We start from the raw sequence: 10,522 nt of genomic DNA on the forward strand, positions 1-10,522 counted from the left end.
AAAACAAAACAAACAAACAAACAAACAAACAAAAGTTGCATATGAAACTTTCCGATTGTATTTTAGAATTTTTTTGTGTATGTATCCAGAGTCTGACCTATGGCAGAAGAGCTATTCTGTGTTAGGCTGTGTGATAAAGCTCATCTGCACACCCTTAACTGAGCTCAGAGAGTCAATGGCAGGTGGTGAAGCAGAAATAATATCCTGCCAGGCTACAGCCAAGCCCATCACAGGAGCCACCATCCCAACAAAAGTTTGTCTCTAGGAGTGCAAAGGAAAACAGGGACACACAATGGCAAGCAGGAACCCGAATCAAGGAGTCCTAAAGAACGAACACCTTGTCCAGGCCTCCCCAGGCCTGCCCCAGCAGAGCTATCAGCCCCAGTGTCCAGGTGACAAAGCCATCATGATGAGGCGTCGGGAGCAGCTCTCTGGAGTCCTATGGGACCTGGAAAGTCCTGGCCAGCTGTGTGGGTGTGATGGTCTGTAAAAGCATCTGGAGCAGGGCTGCAGCCTCAGAACTGTCCACATGCCAGCTGGGGTGACTGGGATTCAGTGGGAGCTACTAGGCAGACTGAAGGTCCAAGCCTGGGTGCTGGAAGGATCCACATTGTGTATATGCATATGCATACTCCCACTAATGGACTTTTGTCCTGTCCAGCCAGAAAGGGGAGCATCATGAGGCCGCTGGTAGTGTCTGTGTTCATGTGGGTGCTCTGAGCATCGGCCTGGACATTGTCCTGGGCAACCTCCTCTAGGTGTTCCTGCTTGAGCAGGGGGTGGGCCAGATGGCCTGCAGTGGTCCCTGCCAACCATTCCATATTTCTGTGATTCTGAGGTCTATGTGGGTACACAGGTGTGCTTTGTGCTCATGTGCTTGGAGACAGTACCTCTTGTAGCAGCCTCACCTCTCTTGGGCAGTTGGAGCTGGCACGATATATTTTCCTTATCATTTTCCTTATCATTTCCCTTATCATCAAAGCCCTGAGGAGAAGGGCCTGGGAGTGTTTGTTGCCAAAAAGCTCAACATGAGAAGGCAATGTGTGCTTGCAGCCCAAAAAGCCAACCCTATCCTGGGTTGCATCAAAAGTAGCATGGCTAGCAGGGTGATGGAGGTGGTCCTCCCTCTCTGCTCTCTTGAGACTCCGCCTGGAGCACTGGGTTCAGTTCTCCAGCACAAGAACGATGTGGGCCTATTAGAACGAGTCCAGGGGAGGGCCACACAGATGGTTAAAGGGCTGGAGCACCTCTCCTATGAAGACAGGCTGAGGGATTTGGAGTTGTTCAGCCTGGAGAAGAGGAGGCTTCAAGGAGACCTTATAGAGGCCTTCTAGTACCTAAAGGGGGCCTACAGGAAAGCTGGGGAGGGACTCTTTGTCAGGGAGTGTAGGAGGGTAGGAGATCCTACCCTCTTTTTTAAACTAAAAGAGGGTAGGATTAGATTAGATATAAGGAAGGAATTCTTTACTCTGAGGGTGGTGAAGTACTGGCACAGGCTGCCCAGAGAAGCTGTGGATGCCCCATCCCTGGAGGTGTCCAAGGCCAGGCTGGATGGGGCTTTGGGCAACCTGATCTGGTGGGAGGTGTCCCTGCCCATGGCAGGGGATTGGAACTAGATGGTCTTTAAGGTCCCTTTCAACCCAAACCGTTCTGTGATTCTATGATTTTGTAGCTTACCCTTCTTGGCTGCCTTCCAGTGGGCAACATTCCTTACCTTTCATTCAGTATAACGCTCTTCAGGCCCTTTCTATGAGTTCAATAGCAAAACATCCCAAAACAGGGGATATATTTCTTCAATTATTTAATTTCTGAAATTAAATGCACACTTTTAGTTAAATTTTCTCTATATTTTATACCTGACTGGTGTTGACTTTTGTTTTGAATTTTCCTGAACAAGGTTAACCAAATGAACACACAATTTGAGTGAGTCTCATTCATTCATGAACTGACATAAGAAAAAAAATATTTTCTGTATTTCCATACCTCACTATTTATATCCTAACATTCTGCATGCTTTTTAAACTCATTTTGCTCACTGAATGACAAGTTTCAAGTATGCAACTTGGTAACCAGCACTTTATTAAGATGCAGTTTTGGTAAAGAACATTAAAAAATATTCCAAAAAATGCCTTTGTCTACACATTAAAAGTTCATATATATTTCCGTTCCTTAGTTAACTACTTTCTAGTGCATGAGAGTCCAGTCTCTAATCATAACTTCTTATAACAATATAGCAATATTCAGAAGGACAAGCCTGTAAAAGTTACATAGAATACTAATACACTGGTTATACAATTTTCCTTCTGATACGTTATTCTACTATATTCTTTTCTGTCTTGTAAATTTAGATACACAATCTTCATTTCTACATTCCCTCACTATCTAAATATTTACCTCAGAAATTTTCTGTGTACTGGTTCTAGAATTAATACATTCATAACATCTCATTGCCATCCCTGACTTCAAGAATTCATGGAAGACAGGTGAATATGAATAGAGGAGAAATAATACGATATTCAGAAACAAAGGAGGAATCAGGCATACACCATAATTTTGATATCAAGAAAAATACTCCAATAAATTATTAAACAGTTACATTAAAAGCACCTGGAGGGCACAATGAAAAAGAAAGAGACAGCAAAGATTTGTTGCAAACAAAAGTTTGTTAAACTGATGTATTTTCTTTCTTTAGCAGAATATCTGCCTGCAGTGAAAGAGACAGGAGTGATGTATACGGACATCAGGGAGTCCTTGGGTACCATCTTACAAGACGTTCTCATAGACAGTGTCAGAGATATTTTTTTCTGGGAAAAATTACTACAGAGTGGATGCTGAGCTGCTTGAAAAAATACTCCAAGACTTATCAATACTGCATTTTCAAGTAAAAAGTTTATATGATATAGAATTATGCTGGGTCTAGCCAAGATCAGATACAATGCAACATTTTAATTCATGACTTGGGTGACTGAATGGAGAGCACGCTTACAAAATTTGCTCATGATGCCAAAGTATAAGGGGCTGCAAGGGAGCTGAAGGATTAGAATTCAAAATGGTTTTTATAAATGGGAGAAGTGGTCTGTAATCAATAAGGTGAAATTCAATAAAGACAAGTACAAAGTACTATACTGAGGCCAGAAAAAGTCAAATGCATAAATATAAAATTGAGAATAATAACAACATCATAGAAAGAGACCTGGGTGTTACTGTAAACCACATATTGAATATGAGTCAACAATAAGATGCTGATGCAAAACCAGAAAAACTCATCCTGGGACATTTTAACAGATGTGTCATATGCAAGACAGGAGTGGTAATTGTTTTTCTTAACTCATCTCTCAGAAGTCTTAGTTTGGTATAGTTTAATAGGCTAGCACAAAAAGAGGTTACAAATTGATATTTAAAAGATAGAGACTAATTGAAAAAGGGAAAGGATATATTTGCTCTAAAAAGTAAAGGCTGATGGCAGGTGCGGTGGTGATATGATAACAGACTTCCAACATGTAGAAGGTTCTCGTAAACAGGGATGCAACTGACTGTTCTTCATGACGCTGAGAACACGACAAACACTAACTGGCTTCAATTGCGGAAGGAAAGGTTTAGGATAAAACTGGAAAAACTTCTAAGGATGGAAAGAAATAGATCACTAAAGATGTGGTATAATCTCCATCATTCAGGTTTTAACAAATAAGTTAGAAAAACACATCAGAGATTGTCTGTTCCTTGGAGCAAGAGACAAACAGTATGGGTTCCTGCATTTTTTTCATTCTAGTTACTGTTGTTATAGTATCAAAGAAACAGAAGCTCTTAACTTAAATGACCTCTTTTAGCTTGATATCAAATGTTTTCATATCAATTTCTGACAATGACTGAGCTTTCTTATCTGCAAAAATAAATTCATGCCCTGGTGGCTTGCTCCTTGTAAGCAGTAACATCTGCAGAGAAGTTAGATCTGATGCTGACTTTGATCTAGTCTCTCAAGACAGCTTAACAAGTCTCTTGATGCCTATGGGTCTTTGATTCCAAATATTTATCTTTATTTGGATTTATTTCTGGCCACATGCATCTGAGGTTTCCCCACAAAGCCCCTCTAATACATGTCAGCTACAGAATTCAGTTGCCGTTGTTCACGACACTTCCTGCTGGTATCACTGGCTGCCTGTAACTCTTGGTAGACTTATTTATTACGTGAATAAATTATCTAATGCAACATCTTTGATGGTTTTACCAGTCTACTGGGGCATAAACTTAAATAGATACTAAGTTCATTTTAAGGATCTTGTTTTCTTAAGTACTTTACATTTGGTTTTGTGTTTTTATGTCTTTGGACACACTACAGTTTGGATCACTATACTAATCTTCACTATCTTCCAGCTACTGTGACAGTGGGATTCAGCTGTAATTACTTCTTAAAACAGATCTCATTTGTTACTTAAGACTAAATCTGTAGTGCACCAGCAAAGCTACCTACTGCTTAAAGCAGTCATTTGTGGTAACACGAATTTGGTTCTCTTAGCTACATCCTTCTGTGACATTTGAGCCACTAATCCTGGGTAGATGAAATAATCTATTACTACTAGCTTACTTCCATTTGCATCCTTTTTTTGTGCACTTCTTCTTTTACAGGGGTCAGTCTTCTACCACCAAATGTACTGAGACTTACATCCAGATAAAAATGCAGTCTGTGTCTCATGTTCTCAGTTTTCTCATCTAAGAAATTTCATTAAAGCAAAACTGTATCATATCGAGGAGTCACAATTAATATATATATATATTTGAGAATACAGAATTTGCTTTTTTCATTTTGTTTTCTATTAAAGGTCAGGAGTGGAAGCTCCATCTCACATTTCTCCCATACACCTACTGTACTTGTGGACTAGGCATATTAATTGATTTTGTCAAACAAGAACCAGTACAGTTATTGACACTTTGCTCGTGCAGCATTTTCCACACTTATTAATACCAGATTGTGCACAACAGGGTCACTGGTAGCATATACAACATCTGGATCACATGTAAGCATGAACTACAATTTATGCATAGCACAGGCTATCCTCTTTACTCTTATGTGTATTATAGGCATGTTAACTACTATCCTAGATTGAACTGCATCCCAGTTTCTCATCCTCCAGTACCTTGTAAGCTGCCAGCCCTGTTTCACTGCAGGGAATATGGGAGAAGGAGTATCCTATTGTCTTTGAAGTACTTAACAGCTTTAAAAAGTTCATATAAAACACTACAGAACTATCACCACACCCATCACCACAGCCTCTGCATTTTTGTAGTCTTTGCAAGCAACTGAGCAGGAAGCATGTGTCTGGGCACGGCAGTGGTGCTTCAGTGGCAGTTCAGATGCACGCAGACTTCCTGAGCCAGAAGCGTTGTTTCCTGCACACAACACACCACAAAAAACTAGACAGCAAAGTCAGAGTTACATCAGGTACAACCCTCTGTAGAGTCAGATATTGTCACTGATGACAAGGACAAGATCCCTCTGAGTGTCATGTCTGGCTCTGTGAGAAGAGTTCTGCAAACGTAGGTGGGGTGGTTCAGCACTGAAATGAGATTTTTAGAATGGGAAGTACAATATTAATGGTAGATTTGTGACAAATTCAGCCCTTATTCGGTGACGTAATGACTAGTATAAGTGTCTTGTTGAACATGTAGAGGAGGGTGACTTAGTCACGTGGCAACCCAGGGCATACTTCCACAGCACTAGTGCTCTGGCAGCATGTTGGGATTGGAAAATCAACAGCAAGCAGGATTATTTTGGAAATGAAAACAATCATTTTGATAAGTGACAGCAGACTTCTCTTGGATACTTTCTCAACAGCTTTCTCAACTACTCAGGGTCACTGAAGGGAAAAAAATATACTCTGTATATTCAGCTCTCCATGCTCTGGATCAAAAGGAAAGAGTAACGGTGGTGCAAACTGTTGTAGTTAACTGTGGAAGACAAAACCGGTGTTGGGTGGTTTAGCAAAGTGTGTGATGCCTGGGTGTCCCACAGCTCTCTCCTGGCCATGCCAACTGAAGCAGGCTGCCATTCCCCACATTCGCAGCACACTGAGATCAACAGACCGTCAAGAGCCACTGGTGACTGCGCCTGTAACCCAACATCCCAGCTCTTCAGCTCATTCATTGGCAATCTCCACTGAGGCCTTTTCTATTACTGCCTCAGCTGCTGTCAAACGGTAGTTGGATGTGTGCTTGTCCAGCTCAAAGAAAAGTCACGGTCTTCTGTCAGACTTCATTCTAACCACTGCTTCCCCATGACATTTTTATTTTATTTATTTTTAATTAACAGTAAAAATTCTCCCTGGTTGGACAAGTAACTGTCTCAAAATTGTGAGGATGTACATCCCAGGGATTCTCCTTCCTATGTAATTTAGCACTGATGATGGTAGGTCACATACACAGCAACAGGGGCTCTCTGGCTTGGAAGAAAAAAGATGTCTGCCGAGATTACATCTGTCAGAAGTTAGGGACAGGAGATGACAAGCCGAGGACTCTCAATAATAACGATGAGTAGGGCCCATAGCTCACCAAGCTCAAACAGACTTTGAGTAAGGCTTTGTTTCAGTTTTCAAACTTGCAATAGCTCAGCATACAAAAGTGCACAGCAGAAAGTGATCACCCTCTTAAAGTATGCATGTCACTTTTGTGCTGGATAATGTGTTTCTGGGTAGTGAAAAAGCACGTCTTTGACTAAGCCAGGGGAAGCCCATAAGTGGCTGTCCCGAAACTAATGTGCATGTCGTCTCCTTGGATTTTCTGCATAGCAGCTGTGACCTGTTGCTGTGACAAGGAATGAAGTTCGATGTCTTGAGTAACGTCAGGTGGATTCCACTTTTCTATCCAAACCTCAAGTTCATTTGTACAACGTGTGACACAATGCCACTCAATGGCCAGGGCTGACATGTCAGAAGGGTGGAGAGTGCATGGGCTCTGTCTAGATTGACATTATTGCATAATTTCTTTTTAGAATAAATAAAGGATTGATTCAGATTCTCAGACTGAATTATTTTCTCATAATTACCACCACATCATTATGACATGACAAAATCCTAGGCAAACATCAGGTAAGAATAAGGTGCAATGGGTACAGATGTGGTAGAAGGAAGGAGCGCCTCATGTTTCAAGCTTGGATGTGTTAGGGCCACGGCAGTCAGAACTGGAGCATTCATTTTTACCACTGGGTTTCCTGGAGGCAGGATTCTTAACCCAGTGCTGTGCTGCTTGAGGTCCCTCAGGCTGATACATTTGCAAAGACGTGACACAACAGAAGAATTCATTCCTTGACTTCCCACGGTGTTTTTGATACAAGTTTTCCACAGACTCCAAGCAGGTCAAATAGCTCTGAGTTGGTCCACTTGGGATCACATGGAGCAAAGCCTAGGGAGTATGCTTGCCAAGCACATGATTTCCACTGTGGCTCCGGTCCAGGCTCTGTCTGATCAGTAACACTATGTCGTCACTGAATTCTTCGAAGCTGCTGTTGTTGGAGCCAAGACAGCTTACAACAAAACACTGGATTCCAGGAAAGGCCCAAATAAAAGAGGAAAAATATGCACCCAAACCTGCATATACACAAGAAAAGTAATTTCCTGGAAACATTTGGCTTCTCTAACAGAACAGCATCAAGAGGAGAAAGGGAGCATGAAGGAATTGGCAAAAGAGCCTTCGGGCTGTCCGAAGAAGGTTCATTCAGAAATGCAGATATCTGACACCTGATCTTGCACAATCCTGCCAGATTAAAATTATTCCCTCTTTTATTTATACATTCTCACCACCAACACCCACCTTAAATCAAATAGAGTGGTTTTATACTAGTCCAGCATCTTGTGTCTAAGGGGTATAGCATTATTAATCTAACACCAGCTGCACTACCACCTGATTTACAGTTTTGTGAAGCCATCGTCTCATTACTCTCTCCACTGTTTACAGCCACTGTCCGTCCAAATGCAACCTATGTAAGTGCTGGCAGATAGTAGAGAGGTTAACCAATGAAACTGGAGCATGCAGCCAGCTGTCTCTCCCTCCCCCTTCACGCCCCCCTCTTTTTTTTTTTCTTTGCAAAGATATTTAGGTGTTACTCTGTTCAGCATTACAAGCCTTGCTGTGTTCAGTACAGAAATGCCTAATAACATTTTAAAATCTAAGTCAGTGTGCTAGGTAAAAAAATCAATGGACACTAAAGTATAGCTGAGAGAGCAAGCCAAAAGTGACATAAAAGAAGATATAATTTGGGATAAAAAAAAAAAAAAGAAAGGAAAGAAAAAAGAAAAAAAAAGGAAGGAGAAAAAAATAATGGTAAAAGCAAGATTTGGGGAAGTAAGTATAAAGAGGAAAAAGTTGGACAAAGTGAAGAAAATGAAATCAGGGTACTAAGGAAAGTCATCAACAGGTTAGAAGAATAGAAACAAAATTTAAAATTGATAAACAGAAGAGATAGAAAACAGCACATATGAACACAGAGAAGGCATAATTGAAAATATTAAAACAAAGAGATAAATAAACCTTTACTGATTAAATAAAACACACTAAAAGATGCCAAGCACCAAATGAACTTTATTAGTTTGGGCCCTAATGCAAACTAGCCCCCTCATCTGATATTACGTCTGAGCTAAGTCTTGCCAGAAACCTCACCCTTCAGTGGGTCTCTGCTGATCCATGAGTTTCCAAGCTGTGATTTGTTTCTGGGTGTCAACATATAAAGTTTTAATCCTTAAAGAAGGTTGTGATGAACACTTTTTGATTAATTTTTCCCTGTTTCTGATAGTTTTCTTTCACCTATCCCAACAGCAGATGGGACGCCTGTGTCAACGGATATACATCATTGGATCTAATCTTCTGTTAAAACCAATAGGTGACTTCTGCTGACTTCTGTGAGAGTCTGCAGAGAGCAACCAGTATGAGGGTGTGCAGGGTAAGCAGTGGTTCATGCGGGAACAATGCTGAAAGTGACATGCTCAGAACACTTAAGCTGGTAGAAAGAATCTCAGCTGGAGTGACATTTGAAATTTGGGAAACAGTAGGTGGTACAGGAGTGGAACTGTAGATGGCAAAGATATATAAAAACCATGATGCCCCTGCTGAAACCACCTACACCACCAATATCTTATATCTGTCATTTCTATCACACATAGTTGAGACAGCTTGCACTCTTTGCACCCTAGGGCCAGATTTTCAAAAGGACTGTACTTACACATGAAAATGGGAATCCAGTGAAAGTTTAAAAGCTTCAGTAGGACTTAAAACACCTGTCCCTCACTATTAAAAAAAAAAAATAGCCTTGCTATTTGTATGTGCCCAATCTTCATGCAACCTCTCATTTCATGAGGTGCTTGGCATTTGGGGTCCTCAGGGTCCTGCGTGATGCCATGACCATCCTCCATGGGCCAGGAGTTCATCTCTATAGCCCTATGCCCCTTAGCCTGCTGGAGCTACACTGCCAAGGGGCTGTGCCCAGCCCTCTCCCTGCTGTCCTCCTCACCAGCTTGAGGGGCCCAGAAGAGCCAGATGCGCACTGCCAGTGACCTCAGCCCCACGTCTATGGCAGAGAAGGCCCTGCTTCCACTCTCTGGTTACTACCTGATTCTGTCAGCTTGTGCTGTGTGATGACCACTGGACATCAGCAGATTCTGTCACCACCCTGGCTTTGCTCAGACATGGGGGACTGCACCCAAATGGGGGGGCACCACCCCACAAGAACTGGGGTCATCACCTTGGCCCTCGGCTCCCTCCTGGGGAAGACCCGCTCTTTCTGCTCCCTGACACTGTCTAGGAGAAGGCACTAAGATTGGGCTGAGCTGTAGGCTGTGAGATATTACTACTTGCTCATCTGAACACAGATAAGCCAGCGTTTATAAGGCCATTTCCTGATGCATCAACATGTGACCTGCATACTCATGGCACATACAACACCTATTAACAGCCCAGGCCATTTATATTTCATATTGTTTTATTTGTCTTCGATGAAAAGGCTTGGTATTTCCATATTTCCCTTATTCCAGAGGCCTGAATTGAAGATCGATCAAAAGCTTTGTCATCCACACGTGCGCAGTACCACCAATGTTCTCTCCCAGATCAAAACGGCGCTAGCAGGCTTGGCCGCTGCCAGCCCCACAAACCCTCCACTTCTTTCACCACGCCACACCACGGCGAGCCCTGCCTCAACCAGCGCTCCTCCAGAGCCACCACGGCATGGCGGCCAACGGGCAGCACGAGGGCCGGAGGAAACCCTGCGGAGGAAACCAGAGGCACAACCCTCATTTCTCTGCCTTTAACGCGCTGCTGCCCAGCCCTGCCCAGCCCAGCCGCGGGGTGACCGCAGCACCCCAACATCATCGCCCCCCCGTCGCCCCCTCCTAGGCCGCCGCCTCAGCCCGGCCGCCCCCCGCCCCGCGCATGCGCCGCCTCCCTCGAGAACTACATTTCCCGGCGTGCCCCGCGCGCAGCGGCCGAGCCAATGAGCGGGCTGGACGCCTGCAGGGAATATCCAGGGGCAGGTGTAAAGGAACCC

Source organism: Anser cygnoides, chromosome 2 (genome assembly GCF_040182565.1).
Source record: "Anser cygnoides isolate HZ-2024a breed goose chromosome 2, Taihu_goose_T2T_genome, whole genome shotgun sequence".
NCBI classification, from domain to species: Eukaryota; Metazoa; Chordata; class Aves; order Anseriformes; family Anatidae; genus Anser; species Anser cygnoides.